Source organism: Cnephaeus nilssonii (genome assembly GCF_951640355.1).
Source record: "Cnephaeus nilssonii genome assembly, chromosome: 10".
NCBI classification, from domain to species: domain Eukaryota; kingdom Metazoa; phylum Chordata; class Mammalia; order Chiroptera; family Vespertilionidae; genus Cnephaeus; species Cnephaeus nilssonii.
Window position 1 is genome coordinate 52,886,121 of NC_137081.1, and position 24,787 is coordinate 52,910,907.

A 24,787-nucleotide genomic window follows, 5' to 3' on the forward strand; every position below is an offset into this window, starting at 1 on the left:
GTCACTTGGGCAGGAAATAGAGGGTGCTTCTACAATTCCAATCTAAAGTTCACTTTCTGAAATTATATATATTATATCAGAGAGGAAGGAAGAGGGAGAGATAGATACAAAAGAAAAGTTCACTTCCTAATACACCTCCTTGTTCATAGGATGTTCTTTGATTCACTCTCTCTGCATAAGTGGAAGTCAGCTGATTGGTTACCTGGCTCACTGATTTCTTCACAGGTTGCCCTGCTTCTGCAAGAGCAAGTTTCTTAAACTCTTCATTATTTTTTCTGCATCTCCATCATCTTCTGCTACATTTTCATGCTCTTGCTCCTCAGTACTTTTTAGAAATCTTTGCCTTACAGGTGATATACAAGACACAGTATGTCTGTTGTTGGATCTCACTGGGGGAAGACTCATTATTTCCAAAAGTATTTTGATGAGCAATACTATCTTCCTCTTCTGGCTTCTTTTTATATTTAGAGACTTTCATTCTTCTGGAGGTGGAATTCCACTGATGATTATAGGAATAACACATTTTTACATGGCATAGGCGTAGCTTTCATTTTTACATGGTGTTTTTCTTTGTGTGCCAAATCCTTCCCAGCAGAGAGTCTAACAGATGATCTCTGAGGGTGGGTTGGAGTATTTCTTGAGATGGTTCCCTTGGCCTCCAGGGAAGGACAAGCATTTGGAGGAATTGACTGTTGTACCAGATTTTCTTTTTCTGACTCTTTGTAACAATAGCTTTCTGAGGATTTGCCTTTCTCAAGGTTTTGTCCTGAAAAAGCCCTGTCACATTTTCCCTGGGAAACTTATTATCCAGCTAGGCCTTCTCTTCAAACCAAGAATCTATCTTGGGGGGGGGGGGGGATCTTCTTCATCATTCAAAGAGGTAAAACTGATGAAATCCATGGGAACATAATATGAATAAGAGGCTCTAACTTGTGACATTGTCCCTACCTGTGGTTTAATCTGTTAGTCCAATAAAAGTTTCAATATACTTCCACCTCTCTTCTGAAATCTTGAAGTCTAGCAGGTATTTCTTTTCTTTTCTTTTTTTAATATTTGTGTAGCTCTCTATTTCCAAGTTCCTTTTACATACATCATATTATTTGTTTTGTTTTTGTTTTTGTTTTTTGTTTTTAATTTCTTTATTGATTAAAGTATCACATATTTGTCCTCATCCCCCCATTCCCATCCCACACCCCTCCCCACACATACCCCCACCCCCCTGTTGTCCTTAACCGCTGGTTAGGCTCATATGCTTGCACACAAGTCCTTTGGTTGATCTCTCCCCTTTTACCCCCACCCTCCCCTGCCCTCCCTCTGAGGCCCGACAGTCTGATCCATGCCTCCTTGTTTCTGGGTCTGTTCTTGTTCATCAGTCTATGTTGTTCATTATTTCCCCTAGATGAGTGAGATCATGTGCTATTAGAAATACACTTATAAGAACCGAAAATGAGACAAGCAATAATGGTTATGGTGACAGGCAAATGAATCAGTCTGTAGTGAGTTTCTTTCTGGGCCAACAGTTCTTTTGAGACCCAATTTCAATGTCCAACAGTTCCTTACGTGTACATGTCAGCACTGACATTACAGTTCTGGATGGTGGACAAATGGTGGTAATGCAGGTCCGACTCTCTCTGGTTTGGTCCTGGGCAACCTGCAGTGATGCACAGCTGCTAACTGCTAGTATGGGAAGGCCATGTCAGCATCTTCCATCTCTGGACTGCTTCTCTTCTGTCTTCATGGCTGGAGTAGTCCTGTCGATTCCTCTCTGTTGCTGGAATCCACATGGTCTCGGAGTTGTTTTCTGAAAATATACAAACATATTCTCGACCAAAAATTAATAAAGGAATATTTTCTATAAATTTGACTTGGGATCCTATTTCATTTTTTGCCCAAATGATTTTCCTCTGGCTTGTTTTGACACCTTGTGTTTTTCATGGGTGTCTTGCTTTTAGCCTTACAACTAATTTTCTAAAGTATTAATTTTCTAGATGTAATTTACTTACAGGATATTTTCCTTACATATTTTTCCTTATATATTCTTCTACTATCCCCTCCTTTTTTGATTTAAATGTTAGGAGGCTTTTGAAAATTTTATAATGTAGTCTTGATGGCTTTTAAATTTTAATTTTTTGCACATAATATTACTGTTTTAGGTTCATTACATGGTGTACAATTTTATCATGAGATGAAGTACCAATAAAAATTTTAGTTAACACTTTAGGAACACCTTTTTGTCCAGTACAATTAATTTTTCTAGAATATTCGCTTGTTTCAACTAGCCAATTTAAATTTGCCTGAAAACTTGACTACTATTTTACTGTCAAATTTATTACTCTAACAACAATCTTATTTTACCCTGTAAATATTAGTGGAAGGGATTATTTGCCTTCTTGAGTAGGTCCTGAGCATTCCTGGTGGTAGGCTGGATTTAGATATCGTAAACCCACTTCCCCACACCATGGGTACAAGACAACTCAAACAATTCTTGTTGGAGTGAGTGGGCAGCTGCTGTCGGCCAAGTCTCTGTCGGTCACCTGGGTCCTGATCTGAGCTGGGCATGGGAAGCACGAAGCAGCCATGGGGGCAGGAGACCTCCCTCAGAAGGGGCTAGGGTTCAGGCCACTGCAATGTTGGGGGGGTGAGGGTCTGTGCCCCACCTAGCAGGTATTTCTTAACAAGACCTTTTCAACTGCAACAATGGAGAGCCCACAGAACTGCGATGGGATTCATTCAGTGCTATTGAAAATTTGAACCCAGGTTCTCCAGTCCTAATATTTTTATTTTTAATCCATATAAAATCTGTTAGCATAGAGCACTATAGATGATCTAATTTTTGTTTCATTTAAAATAATTAAATGATTGTCACAACACTATTTTTTGAATAGCCTATCCTTTCCAAGAAGATTTCAATGCCATTTATTTAAACTAATTAATATTTATTCCTCTGTATTTTTCTGGAGCCTATAATATTGACATTTTGATTGGAATTTCCTTAAATTTATAGATTAATTTGAGAAGAAAATGACTTTCTAAATAAACTGAGTATTTAAATCTGAAGATGATATATTTCTCTAATTATTAAGTTATTTTTAGCATTGCACATTCAATAAGCTTGGAATTTTCTTCAGATAGTCATCATGCATTCCTTTTTCAATTTATTCTCAAGAATTTGTTTTTGTTATTGTTGGTATTACAAATTATATTGTTTTTGCCACTATATTCTCTAATTGGTGTTTCTGCTGTATAAAAAATCCATTGATCTTGCGGAACTTACTATCTTGCTGAATATTTTTATTACTTCCATTAATTTTCACTTGATTTACATGAATTTTCCTCTAAGATCATCTTATCTACTACAAGTTAGAGTGGCTTCTGGAAATAGCTTGCTGCCCTAAAAGCTATAAAAGATTCCCCCCTATGTGAGCTCTCTCTTTACCCACCATTAGTAAGAGTAATTTTATTTTTCACTTTAAAAAATATAACAGAAACTCACTTCACTTTTGCTGGAAGAGCCATGTCCATTTCAAGAGCTTCCTTTTTGCTCCAACTTTGATTTCTGGTATTTTAGAATCTGTACACAAAATGTCTTCTTTCCAAATTGATTTTAATAGTATTTACTTAACACATACTCTCATTGTATCAATGAAGTAGTGAAAATGTAATCATGTGGAACACTCGCCAGAGCTCTTGCATGAGGGTATTTTTCTTATGCAGCAGCCCATTGGTGAGACAGGCAAGTCATCTAAAATTTGGAAGCCTGGAGGAATATATGTGCACATACATGTATCTTGATTTTATATATCACTAATTCATCATTCCTTATTTTTATGCAATTTGATGCTTTCAGTAAAAACTGACAATATACATATGAGACTTCATTAAATTGTATGGTCAATAAATCAGTCCTTCTTTTAATTAACAATTTCTGAATAGCCAGTATGTACAAGTCACTACTACACTTTGAGACTGCGAAGGAAAAAGGCTATAGTTTCTACTCTCAAAGAATTTACTCACTAGAAAAATTCTATGTGACTCTATCCTGGCAATCAATGCAATGACAGATGTCATGGCCAGATTATTCCTGAGTCCAAGCCAACCACTCAGCCACCACAAGTTCCTTAGTAGTTCCAAATCCAAGACATTAAAATTTTATTATACAATGAAATATACAAACCATTGGTAGTCTCATATCCTTCAGGTTTTACTTTATTAACAAATATTTAGCTATGCATTTCAAATCATTTTTATAGACTATGTAGTATGTAGTACATAGTCTCCTCTCTTGCTTCACCCACCACTCAGTCTATATCTTTTTATTTTAGCTCCTACCTCTACCTTTCATGATAAATTATTTCTTTTTGTAAACTATTCAATGTAAACTATTTAATGTATTTCCCAATATTGTAGCTCTTTCTTCTACTATCCTCATGTATAACAGAATACTAGAAAGTTACACAACAAAACACTGTGGGGTGGAGTAGAGCTTGAATATTCTATTTTTTTTGTGGCTACCCAATTCTATTTTTTTAATCATGTAATAGCTATAAAACACTTTTTTTTTCTTTGAAAATAAATCTTGCTACCTGGGGCCTGATTCTACCTAAAGCAGCTGTACCTCTAAAAGTCATCATTCCTCACCAGTCCCTCACGCGCTACTAGCTTCTACTTGCCTAAAGTAAGAAAATTATAACAGGCAAAATTTATTGAATACTTATCAATAAATACTTATTATGTGCCAATTAAAATTCCAAATGCTTATCTGCATTTACTAATACTTATCATGTGCCAATTAAAATTCCAAATGCTTATCTGCATTTACTAATACTTATCATGTGCCAATTAAAATTCCAAATGCTTATCTGCATTTACTAATTTAATCTTTACAACACTGCTATGAGGAGTCACCTTTTTTTTTTTTTTTCTTTTACAGAGGAGGAAATAAAAGCCCCACGAGGTTAAGGAAATTATCCAATGCATTAGATTAGTAAAGAACAAAGCCAGGATTTGTACTCAAGGAATTAAACTTAATAGTTATACATTTAAACACCAGGTCACTTAAAATAATCTGTAACTTGTTTTGGTATAATGAAATGAATAATTATGCAACTCACAATGAAATTAGAGAAGATTAGGAGAAAAGCTTTAAAAATTGGTAAAAGAGCCCAGCTGGCATGGCTCAGTGGTTGAGCATGGACCTATGAACCAGGAAGGTTCAATTCCCGATCAGTGCACATGTCTGAGTTGTGGGCTCAATCCCCAGAGTGGGGCAGCCGATCAATGATTCTCTCTCATCACTGATGTTTCTATCTCTCTATTCCACTTCCTTCTTCTCTGAAATCAATAAAAATATATATTTTAAAAAATTGGTAAAAGAAATGACAAGGTTATCATGTAGGGAGTTACCAAAGAAGATTACAATTTATTTTTTTCTGGGAAGATGTTTATGATAGTAGTTCATAAAAATAATAAAAGATATAGTTAAAATAAGTAAAGACTTGTCTACTTAATTTTGGAATATCAGAATTGGAAGAGGACTTCGGAAATTTTGAGAGGTGAGAATGTATAAGTGAAAGGAGGCACTGCATAGTAGCAAATGATAGCGAACCAGGTTTTCCACTATGCTTTTATAAGGATTATAACTCCCCACTTTTCAAATGAAGAAATAGATCTGTATGGAATAAAGATTGAAATCTCCATTTCTCTGATACTACAGTCTTTACTCTTAATCCTGTTGTCCTGCCTCTCATAGACTCCTGAAATTACTGGGTCAAAGACAATGTTACTAGCTAACATCAACATAATATAAACTTGGTGCATTCACCTTCAAAGAATTTACCAATTTTAGTTCATTTATCGCAGCCTCATAAGGTAATATTATCTCTATTTTACAGTAAAAGGAGGTAGAAGGAGATTATATAATTAGCTCATGATATGACTGATTCATAGAGCTGGGCTTCAAACCCTAGTAGTCTAGCTCCAGAATCCAGGTTCCTAACCTCTACACTAATTAGTGTTTTTCAGTGTGTGTTCACAGTATTAATAGGCCATATATAAAACGCAGTTCTGTAGTCAAACTAGTTTATTTTTGTCAACATATCAGATCTTTTAATAAGAAAATGTATAATATAAAGCTTACTCATGTAAATTATCATCAAGGTTAAACTACATAATATTGCTACCACTCAACAATTTTAGATTTACAAAAATGGCAAGAAGAGACAGGTTATGATATACAGTATCTCTAAGCAAATGATTCAATGAAATATAAACATTTTAGAAAATCTTAATGTAGTAACTTGTAGGTGATTAACAATACTTGCTTCTAAAAAATATTGGAGACATGGGAAGACATCTTGAACCTTTCTAGGATAACATTATGGAAAATCACTATGCCCTAATACAAATAACCCCCCATCAAATACAAAATACTAGTACAGAGCTGGGTAATCCATGAGTTTGTTTTACAAATTGCCTTACCAAAATCTTTATTTAACCATATTTTATATCCCACCCATCTCGGCCATAAATAATGCATAAATTTCTCTTTAAAGATGCTTATTTGCTCTCCCATCTTTGGACTAGTGTTTTTCACTAATGATTAGGATAACAGGATTAAAATGTAAAAATACTATCCTTATACATCTTTGTTTTACAGAATAGAATCTACAGAACAATAACAAAAATCTATGAAACAAAATGCATGTGAGGCAAAGCCAAGACTCAAAGCACAATTTATATACCTGTCCTCTTTGTTTGTTTCTGAACCACATACCTGATAGCTTTTGGTTTTCTGGGTGTCTGTAATTGGACTTTTTTCCCCTTAGATCCACAGCCAGGCTTTATAACCAACTACAACTGGCTCTTTGTGGAACATACACAAATATAAATTGGAGAATTTACTATTGCAGTCCAGAAGTCTAGACATTAAGAGACAAAATCTCAGACCTAGAAGAAACCACAGAGATCAATCTCATTTTTCACTCCATCTCCAGTAAAGAATGAAATTGAAACCAAGGGACGTACTAAAGCTTCCTTTGACACACAGGTATTTAACTGTAATTATCCTGTGTTAAGAACAAACTAATTTAATTTCATTTGACATCTGCCAGACTTAAAGACTATTTGATGACACTTACTATTGATGTGCAATAAAATAATGCCAATGTAGTTGTGTTAGACCCAAAGAAACCATCCTGTTCTGTATATCCCATTGTGATCTGGTGGCCAGTGTCCTTTCCCTTTCCCTCACTGGCTCATGCAAGCAGAGCCTGAATATCATCACGTGACATGTCAGGATGGTACTGACCCACTTTTTCTTTATTTTTTTAAATTAAAAACGTTTAATGTTGATACTATTGCAGATGTCCCTCATTCCATCCCCTTTGCTCACCTCCACCTACCCTCGCCTTCCCCTCCCTTGGTCTTCGCCCCACTATTGTCTCTGTCTATGGGGTATGCATTTATGTCCTTCAGGTAATCCCTTCACCTTCTTTATCCAGTCACCTCTACCTCCCTCCCCTCTGGCACCCGCCAGTCTGTTCCAGGTATTTATGTTTCTGGTTCCGTTTTGTTGACCCATTTTTGATACTCCTTCCTGTGGAGTGTTTTTTGAAGGCAGAGCTGATCACTCATCAGCATGGCACTACTCCTATGAGCAGCTGACACAGGAATATTGTATATTTGACAACTATGCATAAGAATGGCAGTTAATTTATTTGGCAGTATAATTTAAGCTTCTCTGCAGTTTCTAAAAGTAAGTTGGAGAATGAATAGAACAGAATGTTCTCATTTTGCAGAAATAGAATAGCAAAGTATATGTGAGGAGAGAAATTAGACTGAATATTATTTTAAGAGATTCATATGAGAAGTGGCAAGAGGAAAATACCCTATAATAGCAATTTTATCTTTTGGTATTTTGGTGACTCCTCTCATAAAAGGGATATTTGTGCTATGCATGTAAGTAATGATGCGGAGAATAATACAAACTGATTAATGAATGCAACTAAATGAACTATCTCTACTGGGCTAAAATAAAAGTTAATGGCTACTTTAACTGAACAACTGCTTATGAACAATATCTGCCTCTGGAGAAATGTAACCAGCTGATTATATTTAATCTTTTGTTTTTTTCTGTATACTAGTATGTAAACACCAACACAGGGTAAGTACTGAATGTGTATTTACTAAATTGATTTGAAGTCTATAAATTAAATATATATGTAGATAATAATTATGTGTCATTTTATACAGTCACATAGTTAATAGTATGTAATCAGTTGTAAAAAAAATGTATTAAGCCCAAATTATTTTCAAATTCTCTAATACGTATATGTAGGGTATAACACCTGTAGAAAGGTTCCAGTCTCTTCCCCCACTTTGAAACATACAGTGAGATAAGTTCATGAATTTTAAGTGTGGCAAGAGCAAAGGAGCATTGTCAGTTGAGAGAGATGTCTGTGTCCTCCTGGTCTTCATTAGATACAAGGTTTTGCCAGCAGGAGCACACCATTAGTGTCCTCCATGCCATACATCACCCTTATATATACACAGACTTTAATGATGACCTTACCCAGGATTTGAAGCAGAGGATAAAACAAGAAATCACAAAATAGAATTGTAGCTTTGCCTCTACAGAAGCTACAAGGTTAAAAATTAGCAATATCCCGTGGGAGTAACTAAAAAAAGTGTTTAAACAGAACAATATACATACAAATATATGTGAAATGGAAGAAAGAATGGGATAAGTTCATTGATAGAGGCATTTGGAAGGCAGAGAAAGAGGTTTGAGTCATTTCTGTTTAGACTGACCATATGTCCAAATTGACTGGGGGCATTCCCAGTTTATGCCTTTTTGTTCCAGCATAATATCCAGTTTGAATAATACATTGTACTGAGGCTTGGTATTAGAGATTTCTTGTTTATTACTGAGCAAAGGAATTATGTGACAGAAGGCCTGTGACAGGACGATTATTCTATGATTTCTTGGCACCCAGAGCAAGAGAAGCAGGAAAAATTGTGAAAGTGTTGCCCATTTGTATATACATGAGTTGACTGTTACTTAGTGAATAGGACACAAATAATAAGGATCCATAGTTCTATCAGAGGTGTAATCGACAGAATTTTAAAATTATTTAAAATAAATCATGGTGGAAAAGGATCTCAAAAGCAGACATAAGTTGTAAGTCTAGACAAATTGAGAAATGTCATTGTCAGTAACAGGGATGAAATATTAGAAGAAAAATATTTTAAAGAACAACTAAGGAGCCCACTATCTAAAATACTTTTTTCAGGGTCAAAGGCAAGCCAAGGAACGTGTTTTATCTTATAATAATCAACAAGGGTCTAAAGAAACAGGAAATATACATTTGAAATCATCAGCATATTGGTGATTTTGCATTGATGTTAAAATTTCTGGACCAAGTTGACATTCAAACCACTAGAAGGGATTTTAGAGATCATGGAGTCCCACATCTCCACTAATACTGTCTAACATGACATCCAATATCTCTGTCTATATATCTGTACATCTACCCCTCTATCTTAGAGAATACATAATGATTTAATGCAAGATCGGCTAACTATAAGCAGTGGATCTGGCTTTGGACTTGGTGCTCCATTCTAAGTTAGCTGCCTCCATACAACAAGTTGTGGTAAAATTCCCAAAGCTTAAAGGTTGATAAGTGTTATATATGCTTATGAAAATGACTTCTGTCCCTTTAAAACTAGGGTATAGAGATAAATAAAAGTGTGAGACTAAATAATAACAATTAGATTTCCAAGCTATATGCTGTGAAATAAGATCTCTTAATTACTGTGAAGCATCTTCCAGGATGTGGAGATTAACTTTAAAGTCTTTAGTTGTCAGCAAATACCAAAGAGGAAAAAAGAATGATTTCCTCAATGATAAGAATATACATTGGATTATCTACTAAAAGGATCCCTTTGGGGAAAGAACATAATTGTCTTTATTTAGTTCTGAAGTTGTGCTGTCACAGAGGAAAGCATTAATAGATTAGCTGTCATGTGGTATTGATTTTGGAGGGTTTTCTGGAGGGAGACTAGTAGCTATCCATTCATTCACCTACAAAAGCTGACCATTATTATAATATCTTTAAGGACAGGATCTTTCTTCACTTGCATTTTGTATCCCTAAGAGTGCCTAGAAGAGAGATTTACCCAAGCCAGAATTTTAACAAATATTGCTGAAAGAATGACCCAAAACATGCATGAATGAATATGATAATGAACCCTAACACCACTGCCTGCTCTCTCTTTTTTTTAAATATAGCTCTTCATGCTTTCCCATTAGCTAATCTATATAATAATGGGACTTAAAATCAGTTTGTTGTGCTGGACAGCTTTTCAGACCTCCTTTAGTGCATATAGGAGAGAATCACTGACATTTATTAAGCTACATCAGTTAGTTTGAGAGAAGATTCAATTGATTCATCAATCCATTAGTATCTGAAGAACACAAGTAATTAAAAAAACACAAAAAACTTTTTAACCAAATGTGGTAGTTTATTAAAGATTAGAGTTTGAAAAATAAGATAGACTATTTTGTCCTCCCAAAGTAAAATTGGACATAGTTTTATTTTCAAAGCAGTACTTGACTTTTTTTCAAACAAATGCTTTCTTTGTATATATTTAAACTAAACTTTTATGCCAGCTTGTGTGTATGGGTGTATGTGTCCTCTAAAATTATCTTTTAAGATGCAGATCTTATAAATAATTAGTTTATTTCATGACATTGTAGAATCTGTGTTATAAATTCAGTATTATGGATGTAGAGGAGGAAAAAGTTCTCCTTGATCCTCTTAGGGCTCCTGCCTGGGTCTGAAAATTAGACTGACAAAGATAGATTAACAGGAGAAAAGCACACACATTTATTTACTTTAACTTTTATGTGACAGGGAGCCTTCATAAGGAAACCAAGACCAGAAGAAATGGTTAAATCTGAGTATTTTTAAACTAGGCTTGATGAAGAGTGGAAAGATGTAATAAAGCAAAGGGAATGAGCTGTGTGGTAAAAGGCAGGGAAGCTGGGAGGGAGGAGAGTGAAGAGAGGGGTTACTAAAACGCTGATTGGTTCCTTTAGAGTCTTCTCTGTGTCTCTTTCTCTTCAGAGGTAAAGATGCTCCTATCCTTGGGGTGTAGGGAGGGCATTTCTCACATGAGGGTTTATGACTTGCTTCAGTGGAAGGTCATAAAGTCCTTTCTGCACATAAAGTCATTTCTCAAATTCCTTCACCTTGAAATTTTCCATATGCAAAGGTGTCAGATATTGGGGTAGTGTGTCCTGAACCATGTCAAGGATTAGAGACTACTCTGATTTTCTCTCTCCTAGTTATACTGCCTCCAAGAGCAACTGGGCATTTCTCATTTACAAAATTAATGCCTGAGGCTAAATAATAGAAAAAGAGGTGGATAAAACTTTTGTAGCTGCAGTAATCTATAAATGCATCACCTTATAAGAATTTTACTATTATTATGCTATATTTACTTAGAAAAATATAATCAATCTTTTTTTTCTCTTTGACATCCTACTTGATAGGATAAATTAATTATATACATCTATTTACTATGGATAGATTTATTTTAGGAATATTTTCATTCATTTATTTTTTCTTAAATGAAAAAATAAACATAAATGTTAAAAAGCTCACCAAATTTTAGGTTTGTGATTATCAGAATTAAAAAGATAAAATTATAGAATTGTTAAAAATATTCTAAATGGAGTATTATTTTAATAAATGCAGATTTTTTTCTTATTTATAAATTGGATTTTATAGTTACTTATACAGATTTTATTTAGTGTTAATTCACATTAAACTTGAAAAGTTTGTAATTTTCTGTACATGAGTAACCCATTTAACCTGTTAGAAATGTTACACTAATGTTAATTGTGAGGCAAGTGTTCTCCAAACAATTTCTGTACATCTGATTTGTGACCAGCATTAATGTGCTCTGAAGAATCTAACTCCAGTTCTTTTTTTGCATTTTTCTCGGTCTTTCTCTTTATTCTGCTATCATCTGACTGAGTGGAACCTCTGTTGGAGACCTGTTGCTTTGGTTTTTCTAAATCCTTAAAGCCAAGACATTAGTGTTTATTGCACTCCAACCTGGCTTTTCCAATCACAGTTAACTGACTCACTGACTCTCAATTCCAATGCTCCCAACCTTAAACTCCACCTTCCCAGTACTGAACAGATATAGAGCCCAAGAAACACACAGAAATAAAAAGAACACAACCATGCATAACCTGAAAGCCACCCTGTGGTAATAGGTGGGGCAACTGAACTTTTCTCTTTAGAATGAATCCCTATGTTTTAAAGCAGAAAAGTCAATGGCATTGTGAGAAAAAAAATTAGGGTACTTTCTTTTTAAAAAATTATAATTTTATTGATTTCAGAGAGGAAGGGAGAGATAGGAAATAATAACATCAATGATGAGAAAGAAACGTTGATTGGCTGCCTCCTGCATGCCCCCTACAGGGGATTGAGCCAGAAACCCAGGCATGTGCCATAACCCAGAATCAAACCATAACCTCCTGGCTCATAGGTCAACACTCAACCACTGAGCCACTCCAGCCAGGCTAGGGTACTTTTCTAAGTAGTGATAAATTTTCATTGTAATATAAATTGTACAAATGCTTAAATCATTATATATTTTCCCCATGTTAAAAAGAAACCTAGGGCAGAGGTCAACTCTAAACACTTACAGAATTTGATTACTAGACTACTTACTTTTCATTCTGTCACCCACACCAACCTCTGACAAAAAGGCCAGCGAAATTGATGTTGTAGGAAGACTGGGAGGGAATTTAGACACCCTACAGTCCAATTTGCTCATTTTCCAAATGAGGAAACCAAGATCCCAGAGGTTTAATGTGATACTTTACCAAAACCATACAACTAGCAGGTGACACACGTGAATAATAATCCAATTTTCTGAAATTCGTTAATTCTCTCCTCCACCAGACCTGATTCTTTAGTGTGATTATTTTTTCACTTAAAAGATTAAGCATTCTAAGTCTTGTCTTAAAGAATCTAGATGAGGAAGGCTATGCCTTCCAATCAATATCAGCCTCCACATAGGTTGGCATATAAGGAACACAGGGTTTAATATATATGAGTTAGAATTAAATTGAGTGAAATTGAATTTCACTCTTTTATCCCCATGAGTTATAAACTGAACTTTGGAAATAGAGATCAGACAAATCTGGATTGGTAGGCCATGCTCCTCATAGCCAGTGTACAATGAGAAGCTTTAACATTCTTAAAGATTCCCTGATTTCCACTCTAGCAATGCTTTGGAATTGAAGGCAGTTTAGAAAACCATAGTATTAGAAGATATTTCAGCAACTTTCCTATATCTAATTTAGTATCTTCTAATTTAGCTTGAAGTAGGAAATCATTTTGTTAATTACTTGAAAACTAACTTATAATAAGCAATTTAGAAAAGAAGTTTCACTTTTTTTGGCTAGTATATTTAAAGTATTGGCCATTTGTACATTTTTTAGATGCACATTCATAATTATAATTGCATTATAAACATTCTCCCAGGGCTAAAATTTTTTGCTGACCACAATCTTAAAAAAATACATATAATAATGCAATGAGACTTTAATAACCGCATTGTTTAAGTACTTGTAACAAAAAATAAAATGACTCTAAATAACTCTGCATTAAGAGAGTGATGGCATAAATGATAAATAATTATAATTAAATGTAACATTGATAGATAATACTTGCTGTGTGTGCAGAGTGGTGATATGATTCTTACTGTAGGATTATGACTTTGCCTTGCTATCTAACATTTGAGAACATTAATAAATGTTTTAAGCCTCAGGAGAATCAAACAAAGAATGTACAAGTTATACAAAGGCAAATCCTCTATAGGTTTAAGCTGCTAATGATTCCCTTGAATGATTTATATTTAATGTCTTCTCTTTTATGTAAAGAGTCAACAAAGAAGGCAATTTACTCTTTATTTACAATTAACATGTTTGTGTGCAATGTTTGAAGTGCCAAATAAATTAAAAACATATAGTAGTTAAACTTGGACCCCAGTGTGGGAGGCACAGCACTTTCTTATGTTTATTAGAATCCTCCTATCTAATGAAAGAGTAATATGCAAATTAACCACCACTCTGCTACACCCACAAGCCACACCCACCAGCCAATCAGGAGTGAGTATGCAAATTAACCCAGCCAAGATGGCTGCGGCCACAGAGCAAGCAGGAGGCTTGGGTTTCCCTGGCAATGGAGGAAGCCAAGCTTTCTGCACACCCTGGCTGGCCCAGGCCTCCACTCAAGGCTACAAAGTTTCAATTATAGAAGATAAATAAATCCCAACAAAACTGGCGGCAGCCATGGAGCTGGAGAGAGCAGGAGGCTTGAGTTGCCCCCAGTGATGGAGGAAGCCAAGCTTCCACGGCCCTGGCCTGCGTTGGTCTTCGTTGAAGGCTACAAAGTTTCAATTATAGAAGATAAATAAATCCCAACAAAAATGGCTGCAGCCATGGAGCGAGCAGGAGGCTTGGCTCCACTCCAGGCTACAAAGTTTCAATTGTAGAAGATAAATAAATCCCAGATACCAGGGCCTCCACTTGGGTCTCTAGGGGGCATGGCTGCCCTGCAAATCACCACAGGCCCCTCGCCCAGGCCACCCCACACCCCAAGGGAACCCTCACCTTGATCCAGAACACCCTTCAGGGCAAACCAGCTGGCCCCCACCCATGCACCAGGCCTCTATCCTATCTAATAAAAGAGTAATATGCAAATTGACCATCACTCCAACACACAAGATGGCTGCCCCCATGTGGACACAAGATGGCCACCACAAGATGGCCAGCAGGGGAGGGCAGTTGGGAGGGACCAGGCCTGCAATGGAGGGCAGTTGGGGGTGATCAAGCCTGCAGGAGAGGGCAGTAAGGGGTGACCGGGCCTGCAGGGAAGGGCAGTTGGGGGGGACCCAGGCTTGCAGGGGAGAGCAGTTGGGGGGGACCAGGCCTACAGGGGAGGGCAGTTAGGGGTACCAGGCCTGCAGGGGAGGGCAGTTAGGGGAGACCAGGCCTGCAGGGGTGGGCAGTTAGGGGCAAACAGGCTGGCTGGGGAGCAGTTAGGCATCAGTCAGGCTGGCAGGGGAGTGGTTAGGGGGTGATCAGGCTGGCAGGCAGAAGTGGTTAGGGGCAATCAGGAAGGCAGGCGGGCAAGCAGTTGGGAGCCAGCAGTCCTGGATTGTCAGAGGGATGTCCCAGATTGGAGAGGGTGAAGGACACACACCTCCATGCACAAATTTTGTGCACCAGGCCTCTAGTCTTTATATAAAATCACTGATGAACTCCAGGCTGCCTGCACACTGTGTCTTAGTAAACACGTGATTTGTTTAGACTCAGAGGTAGGACTCAGGACAAGGTGTGAGTGACCAGAAGCTACAGGTAATATGCTAGCTTGAGATATTGACCACACATAATTTGAAGTTCTGTAACCTGTAAAAGACAGAATTAGTCAAGTATGCTAGAGAATAGCAGATCTGAATGATTGCTGACATTTAAACCATATTGTTATAATTTTTAACTATCAACTTAAATATTTTTATCAATGTATCTTTTTTCTGTATGCAATTTTAAACATACAAAATTATAATTATTATAATAAGCACTTGAAATTGCTACCCAGCTGAAGGAGTATAATAATACAAATGGAGTTCAAGAACCCTCTCCAATAGCACTTCTTCCCTTCCCACCACCCAGAGGTAGTAACTATCCTATACTTGCTGCTCACCACCCCTGTACATGTTTTTATAGTTCACTACAAACCTGGGTATTTCTCAAGAAAACATAGGATGATTTCTATTTTTTAAAATATATTTTTATTGATTTCAGAGAGGAAGGGAGAGAGAGAGAGAGAGAGAAACATCAATGATGAGAGAGAATCATTGATTGGCTGCCTCCTGCACGCCCCACACTGGGGATCAAGCCTGAAAACTGGGCATGTGTCCTGACCTGGAATTGAACCATGACCTCCTGGTTCATAGGTCGATGCTCAATCACTGAGCCACACTGGCTGGGCATGTATTTTATAATACTATTATATAAGATATATTCTACAAATTGCTTTTTCCATTCATTATGGTTTTTTTAAAATACTTATCCACTTTGATACATTTACTTCTAGTTCATTCATTCACATCATTAAATATTATTAGATGTATAAATATATTCCACAATACTTAGCTATTCTTTGTTTTTATCATTTAGCTAGTTGTTTTGTTTTGTTTATTTTGTTTTGTTATTACAAGGAGTGGTACTGGGATTATTCTGATATTTCTGCCTATGAATGTTTTTTAAGATTTTCTATAGAGCAAGTGCTACTCAAAGTGTGGTGTGGACAGGGTTAATCAATAAATTACTACAGTTTTATGGTGAGGTAAATATAGCCACCCAGAGTAAGCATTTGAAAACTTTTATAGCAATTTGACATTGCTATATTATCCATGCATTTTGCAAAATTATTGAACTGTAATGGATTACACATTTAAAATGTGGTTGTTGTTGTGTTTTTTGTTTGTTTGTTTTTCGATTGCTTATGAAGTATTCCTTTAGTCTATATATCCTTGGATAGAATTGCACTGTCGTAAGTATTCATGATTTGCTTTCTAAGATATTGTCAATTATTCTTCAGAACATGTGTGCTGATTTTGATTCACACTTGAAATGTGGACCATCTTTGCTTCTTTGTGCTCTTTTACCCCACTTTTTCTCTGCTTACTTTTAAAACTTTCTTTTGGCAGAGATATTATTCTGTTTCAATTTTATTTCCCCTCTACTATCGAATTTAAACATTATTTCTGTTCTTCTAGTAACGACCTTTCAAAAATTTAACATGTGAACTTATCTACATACATTCACTTCCCTCTTGCATGTCATTTTTAACCAGTTTTGTGCCTCATTTTCCTTTGAGCTTTTTGTCTTCCTTCTGGAATAATTTTAACCATAGTATATAAAACGTTTCATTGCTTTATGATTTTTTTATTTATTCACTGAATGTCTGTTGATAGCAAATTCTTTGTGTTGTTTTGTCTAAAATACATATTCTTCCCTTGAATAAAATTCTGTGCAGTAGCTTTTTCTCTTAGTACATGGAAGAATTGTTCTACTGTCTTCTACCTTCTAATGATGCTATTGCGAATTTGTAGTCACTCTAATTATAATCCTTTGGAGAAAATCAGCCTTTCTTCCAGGCAGCTTTTGAAATATTCTTATTGTGTTTAGATCCCTGAAGTTTCACTAAGGTATGATGTGTCTAGCTATGGATTTTTTTTGTTTACTTAATTAATATTTATTAGCCTCACTCAATGTGAAGATCCATGCTTTTCAATTCTAGAAAGTGCAGGAATCTGTGGTATTACTCTCCTTCCTTTCTTTCATTATATAGAATCCTTTAATCAGAAGCCCAATTACATTCATGTTAAATCATCTCATTCAGTCCTCCAGACCCTTAAATTCCCTGACATATTTTTCATCTTGTGTCTGTGCGATAAATTCTGGGTAACTCAATACATTATATTTATGTGCTAGTTATCCCCTTAGCTGGTGTCTGGAGTAGTCTGTTATTTAAGGTTTCCACTGGATTTTAAATTATAACTATTCATTTTTCATTTATATAAATTCTTTATAAAATAGTGACTATCTTTCAACAAAATACTGTTTTTTCCATGTTTCAACCCATTTTCTCTAAGCATCTTAAGTATATCTATTTACATTCTATACTCAGTAACTAAATTATTTGGTGTTCTTGTGAATCTAATTTAAATTATGTGTTTCGAAGGTTCTTCCTCCTGTGTTTTGTAATTATGAACTTTGAGCTCGTGTTTGGCAGCACTTTATCTCTGAGAAGTTTCATTTCCTTCTGCCAGATGTCCTGATACAATACCAATCACTACCAATTACTTATGGTAATTTGCTATCTGGGGGTCTCTGAAACCACCTACAGAGTACAGATTTGAACTTTAAACAATGTGAATGTAAGTCATTGATTACAGAATTTTCAAGAGAAAATTTTTTTCCCACTCAAGCTCAGGTCAAGATAAGTGAGTTTATTTGTTTTTTAAATCCACTTTTCACCAATATCTAATCTTTCCTGAATTCTGGCTTTGCCTGGTGCTCTCTGCATTAAGCTTGCATAGCCATTAATAGTCCTCTCACCCAGTCTGCGCGGCTCAGTGCTTGAGCATCGACCTATGAACCAGGAGGTCATGGTTCAATTCCAGGTCAGGGCACATGCCCTGGTTGCAGATCCCCAGTTGGGGGCGTGCAGGAGGCAGCTAATTGATGATTCTCTCTCATCATTGTTGTTTCTCTCTCTCTCTCTCTCTCTCTCTCTCTCTCTCTCTCTCTCTCTCTCTCCATTCCTCTCTGAAATCAATAAAAATCTATTTTAAAAAATACTCAGTCCTCTTAATCACCAAGATTGGAAAACCCTCCCAAAGCAGCCACGATATCCACATCACCTTCCACTCTGGATTTTAGCATGCCCTTCACTATTGATTCTGGTTATTTCCCTTCCTCTCCCCAAAGCTGAGTTCTGAGTCTAAAATGAACATTTGCTCTATGTTATCCAACATTTCTAGTTATTTGCTATTCATGGAGTTTTTCAAATTATCTAATATGTCATAACACTGAATATGGAAGTGAAATTTTCTCTTTCCTATTAGCCACTCTCTAAGTGCTCCTGAGTCCACAGCTCTGTTCCAAAAACTCATTCTCCCTGTAATGACTTTCTCCATAGCCCTGAGTCCAAAGCATAAAGTAAGATTCACCTCAATCTCTGCCCCCTTTATGACGCACTTTTTAAGATCTCATCCTGAAGTGAACCTCACAACATGGACAGGAGTCAGGTATCAGTGAAGCAACGCCATTATCTATATTCCTACTCAATGTTAAGTGTCTCAGGAGAGGAAATGCGTGCTACCCCTCCTCTGTATCAATCTGGTACATTGTTGTGAAGTAAAATTTCAGGTTTAACTCACACTATGTGCAAATGAGCAAGAATTTATAACTCTTTTCTCCCCCATTACTAATGTTGTCTTTCCCCTAACCTCAAGCACATCTTAGTCTTAGCTGAATGCCAAACCTATTCAATATTTTTTTTCAAATATGCTGCTTTCATTAGTCCCTTTAAATCGTGTTCACTCAAAAACAACATCTTTTACTCTCTCATATTCCTTAGCTCATTATCCCTTTCTCAGTTTCTTTGTTGAATGCATGGGAGTATTGAAGGGCAGAGTCTGTCTTACACAACCTTGTATCAAAGAGCAAAAGTCAAAGTATAGAGGTGTGATGATATCTGGCTAGCCATGTCATGGGACAAGCTCTCTTGTTCACTTTATGTAGCTCACCCTGTTAGCACCATTAGATAGTGAATAAGGCCTCTGTAACTCAAGGTCTTGTCTCTTTCTACTCTGGTTGGGGACCAGCGCAGCACTGCCACAACTTACATTTGCCCCTCTGCCTCACAGTCTACCCCAGTGCCCATAGTGAACTCAGTGGTGGCCCCGGCTTTCAAATTTCCACCCATGCCAAGTATGATTGAAGATGATTTTAAAAATTTAAAAATTTAAGCCTCTGGCATTCAGGTTTCCTTTCTTATGCCGTACCCTTAATTGATGAATGGTTGTGCAGTTTCTTCTCAAGGTCCCTTCAGAGAGTAGGATCTGAAGTCCTCCTTTACCTCCTTTTATCTAACACACCTTCCCATTTTGACCAATATTGTGTTTTCACTGAACCTGGCTTTCAACCATATTATCTCACAGCTCATTCTGTGTGTGTGTGCATGTGTGTGTGCAGGTGAGTGATTAATACCTTCTGCAGCAAATTTTAATTCTTACCACATTCTCACTCTCTACTTGGAGGAAGCAAAGTGAAGGTCTAGTACTCAGAATTTAAACTAATTATTATGTCAATACTTTATCAGAGACAACATGAATAAAAATAAAATAACTAAATCACTAGTCCTATGCCTATTGTCCCATTAAGGTGATTATAACTTTGTCTGCACTATATTGGCAAAAAAATATGGGACTAGAAAAGCAAAAGATATTTTAATCACAAGTAAGTTAATAAAATTAGAGAATTCTTGTTTTCAGAAATATACATATAAAACAAGTATCTGCTTTTATTTTCCATCTCAATGGCAGAATAGCCTTAACATTTAGCGAATTGTGATGATTTCCCTGTGTGCTAGGCTTAGAGATACCAGCACTCCATAGAGGCAATGTTTCTTGAAAATGATGTGGTGTGAGCAAAAATAACTCATTTAGCTACTCCCTTTAGAGGATCTCTTTGAGGCTATACCCTCCTGGCAGATTTGTCCCAGGCCCAGACCAGCCCCAATAGAATTATAGCCCTGCCCTAACCCTCCACTCATTTGAATCCTCAACACTTTCATAATCACACTGGCTCTCTTTTGAAAGCTGCTATTCCACTCCTTAGTTCTCCCCTCTCTTTCCTCTACTTTCTACCAAATCTCCATTCAAAGGAGGGTAAAGCTGTAAAAAGTTTGCCTTAACTTCATTTATGCACTCTTTGCACTTTCTCCCTTAACTAAATCGTTTTGCCTCTGGGCCAAAATACCTAAAATACCTTCACAGTGAAATCCAAAATATATATAAATGAAAAGGTTGGACTAAGTGATCTCTAAGGGCCCTTCTAGAGACAAGTTCTATGACTTCATGTGAAGACAACAATGTACAGGAAAATTCCGACCCAGTCCTTATAAAAAATAATATAAATATTGAATATCCATTATGTGTGAAATGCTGAGTAATAGCAGACTAACTTTTTTTTTTACCCGACAACCCTATAACCTCATTGTTAAGTATAGAAGACCTACATGCAAGAAAAGTTAAATAATATTTGAGGAGTTAACTTACTTATTCATTCATTTATTTATTCATGAATGATAAAGGAACTGACAAAGTCTTGTGGGGCTTTACCTATAGATGATGAAGTGAGAAGTTAATTCCAAAGGGCTGCAATAAAGTAAAGGGTGCTTGGGTTTCATTTAGGATGAGTACCCGATCTCCTCCCATATGGGAAACTAGAAATATCCTCTTGGAAAAAGTAATGCCTCAGGTGAGATTTGAAGTGAGTCTCTCTGAGGCTCTCTCTCTCTCTCTCTCTCTCTCTCTCTCTCCCTGTGTGTGTGTGTGTGTGTGTGTTGTAGAGCCATCATCAAATTCAGTGTTAGAGGGGACAATGGTCTAAGCAAAGGGAATAGTTCTTGTAAAGATACAAAAGTTAGAATAAGGGTGCCTCCTTTTCAAGCTTGGCTGCAGAATATTTAAATAGCAATATAAAACCATGCAGTAATGTGCATTTTAAAAGCTTCCATAGAAAATAACAAGTAAATAGAATGCTTATAACATCAGAGATTGATTAACAGAAATTACTGGAAATCAACTGTGCTAACACATATGGCGAGGGCATGATGATAAGTAATTCCTGGTACAGTTAACAGTGTGGCCAAAGGCAGAGTCAGAAGAATGCGTGAACTTTTCAGGGAACTGTAGGTAGTCCCGTTTGACTAACGTTAGAGTATAAATAAGAATTCACTGGACAAAATTTGCCACCTCCTACTTATTCTATCACTGAATAAAAAGAATTATGATAGCTCCACAGAGTGCCCCACTTGTGCACTGGGAGGGATAGGAAATTGCATGCACTTAGAAAATCAGAGGAAATGACTTCTTATTGCAATGCGGCCACATTATGCCCAACTACAGTTCATACCCCAAGTGCCCTGGTTGTAGAGCCCAGAGTTTGGAATCATCCTGTGCCTGTATTACTAATTTTAACACCATTGAAAACAAATCTTGTTGGGAATTAACGATACATAATTTTGCCGGATGCAAGGTCCTCATCAACTAATTATGCCATCAGCTCCTCACACAGAATCCTATCTTCTCAGTGCCGAAGCAAGCTCCTGCAAGTGGAGTTGTTCATTTTGTGCACTATATGCACATAAGGTCAGCACACAAAAATTAAATTCTGTCTTCAAAATATGACACCTTTGTAAACACCGCAGCCCAAGTACAACCCCAAATCCTAAATAGATTTGATACCTAATGTAATAGAATGACACTAAGAAATATATATATGGAATATTTACTAGGTTTAGAAGTAGCTAAAGGAATAAGCCAAATTTTGTAAATTAAGAAATCTTCTAAGCCAGCAGAGTCTATATTTTCAGAACATTGTAATTATATTCATATCCTCAAGCTGGTTGAATTCATTAGATTTGGAGGAGATCAAAGTGTTATTTTTTTGTAAAATCTAGTACTTTGAAATGTTATATCTTCATTGAAAGATGTGAGAACTGTAAAATATTAACTATTCTGTTTTCAAGAAATGATTTGTATTAATAATAGTGTGTTGAGAATTTTCACTCAACTTAAATAAGCATATGTTAAGGGTATTAGGATATTGTCAATGAAGAGAGTAATTTCACACAGCTACCATTATTTTTCATTAATGTCATTTTATGCAAAATATAAATGAGGTAATAATTCAAGACTTTTTCTCTTTATTCCAATGTATTTTCTCTCTCTCAAAATTTAACAGCTATGCAGTTATCTTGCTTTCTGTTAATATACAAGCCATTTTTCTATCAATTTTCAAAAACATTTGTTTTTTAAATTGTAAAATGAATGTGTGGTGATAAAACTTCTAATCTCACCATCTACAAATAATCAGCATCATAGTTTGATATGTATTCACTTCTAGCCTGATTTTTAATCAATGCATGTATTTGAAAAATTGAGATCCTTATGTATACATGCTGTATCAGCCTTTTTTGGTTTCCTTTACTTTGTTATTCCAAGTTAATATGTACTCATGAAAACACCAGTTTTAGTAGTATTATACTACTTCAAACTATGAATGCACAATAATTTATTTAGTTATTCTCTTATTGCCATACATTTAGGCTATTTTCAGCTCTTTTCCTAATGAAGGTAACCTTTCTATTGCTAATTCTCACTCGAGAATATTTTTTCCATTGATTTTTAGAGAGAATGGAAGGTAGGGAGAAGGAGAGAGAAACATCGATGTGTGATAGACACATGATTGGTTGCCTCCCAAAGGCACCCCGACTGGGGCCAGGAATGAATCTAAAAGAACATGCAGCCCAAGTATGTGCCCTTGACTGGGAAATGAACCAGAGACCCAGCGACCCTTAGGTGCACAGGCCGACATTCTATCACTGAGCAACACTGTCCGGGGGTAAAAGTAACATGTTAATATATATCTTTGTCACATCTTTTGTTTAAAGGTCTGATTATTTTAATAATGTAGATTTCCAAGAGAATTACTGAATCGAAATGGATGAACTTTAAAGGTTATCTAGCCACTTTTCTTCTCTGGAAGGTTTTGTTTTTGTTTTAACTAATTTATTCTCAGGTATAAAATCCTCAACAGCACTATGTATTTATCTTGGTTATCATGATAGGTATAAAATGGTCATCTGCCCAAATTTACTTTGAGAAGATTAATAGTGAGGTAGAACATTTTTTACATATATAACCCATTTGAATTGCTTCTATTAACTGTTCATATCCGATATTACATTTCCTTTTCTTTCCTATTAATAATATAGAACTTAGGATTTAAAACACTGAGTTGAAAAAATTATTTTAAATAGATAACAGTAAATGTCACCTTGTAATTAAATGAATATTTAAAAATTAAGCAACTTTAATTTCATGTCATATATCTCAATGACAATTTTAATTAACGCGATAATTTTTAACTCAATGTAGTTTTTGGTTTCTTTTAAGCTTGGCTTTTACTTTTGAATTCCTAAATCATGTTCTTACTGAAGACTTATACAGTGTCTCAGTTTTCTTTCACTTTAAGCCCTTTCTTCTGGGTCACATATCCCATGCCACAAGCTCAAACCTATTACATAGCAGCAGCCAAAAAAAAATCTGAAAAAAAAAAATTCATGGGCCTGAGAAATACATCTTTAATATTGGAATTTAAAGGTAGTAGTGAAATTTATTTATACATAAAGGGATCTTCTGCTATGTAGTCAGCCATTGCTTATGAAATCTCTCCTGAGTAGAATGTTAATCTTTCTACCACAAGTATAAAGAAAAGAAAAACAAACACACAAGCACAGCTGGTGTGGCTCAGTGGTTGAGCGTCAACCCAGGAACCAGGAGGTCATGGTTCAATTCCGGGTCAGGCCCTGTGTCTGGGTTGAAGGCTTGATCCTCAGTGTGGGGCATGCAGGAGGCAGCCTATCAATGATTCGCTCTCATCAGTGATGTTTCTGTCTTTCTCCCCCTCCCTCCTGCTCTGAAATCAATAGAAGTATATATATATATATTTTTAAAACACTACTCATGGAATTTACTAAGAAGGTATGCATTATGTCTACTTAATTTACAAAAAAATCCTTTAATTATCCTGAGTCCTAGTTGTGTTTAAGCTATAAGTGGAATCCCAGATTTTTTACTTGTAAAAGTTGTGGAATTTTTATTACTTACTTTGTCAAGTCATTAATTTTTAATTGAGTTTTTGAGAGAGAGAGAGAGAGAGAGAGAGAGAGAGAGAGAGAGAAACATCACTTTTCCCCCACTTATTTATGCAATCATTGTTGACTTTTTTTTTAAGGATATATTTTATTGATTTTTTACAGAGAGGAAGTAAGAGGGATAGAGAGTTAGAAACATCGATGAGAGAGAAACATCAATCAGCTGCCTCCTGCACACCCCCCAC

General features: G+C 36.0%; 1 protein-coding gene and 1 pseudogene across 3 annotated transcripts in view; one reads left to right on the forward strand and one right to left on the reverse strand.

Moving 5' to 3' along the window:
• KCNH7 (potassium voltage-gated channel subfamily H member 7) overlaps window positions 1-24,787 on the forward strand; it is a gene marked incomplete at both ends in the record, with an annotated part of 421,921 nt that overhangs the window by 183,771 nt on the left and 213,363 nt on the right. The window lies entirely within an intron of this gene.
• Window positions 43-939, reverse strand: LOC307106508 (targeting protein for Xklp2-like; annotated as a pseudogene). Its single transcript has one exon. The product of its transcript is annotated as a targeting protein for Xklp2-like (transcript).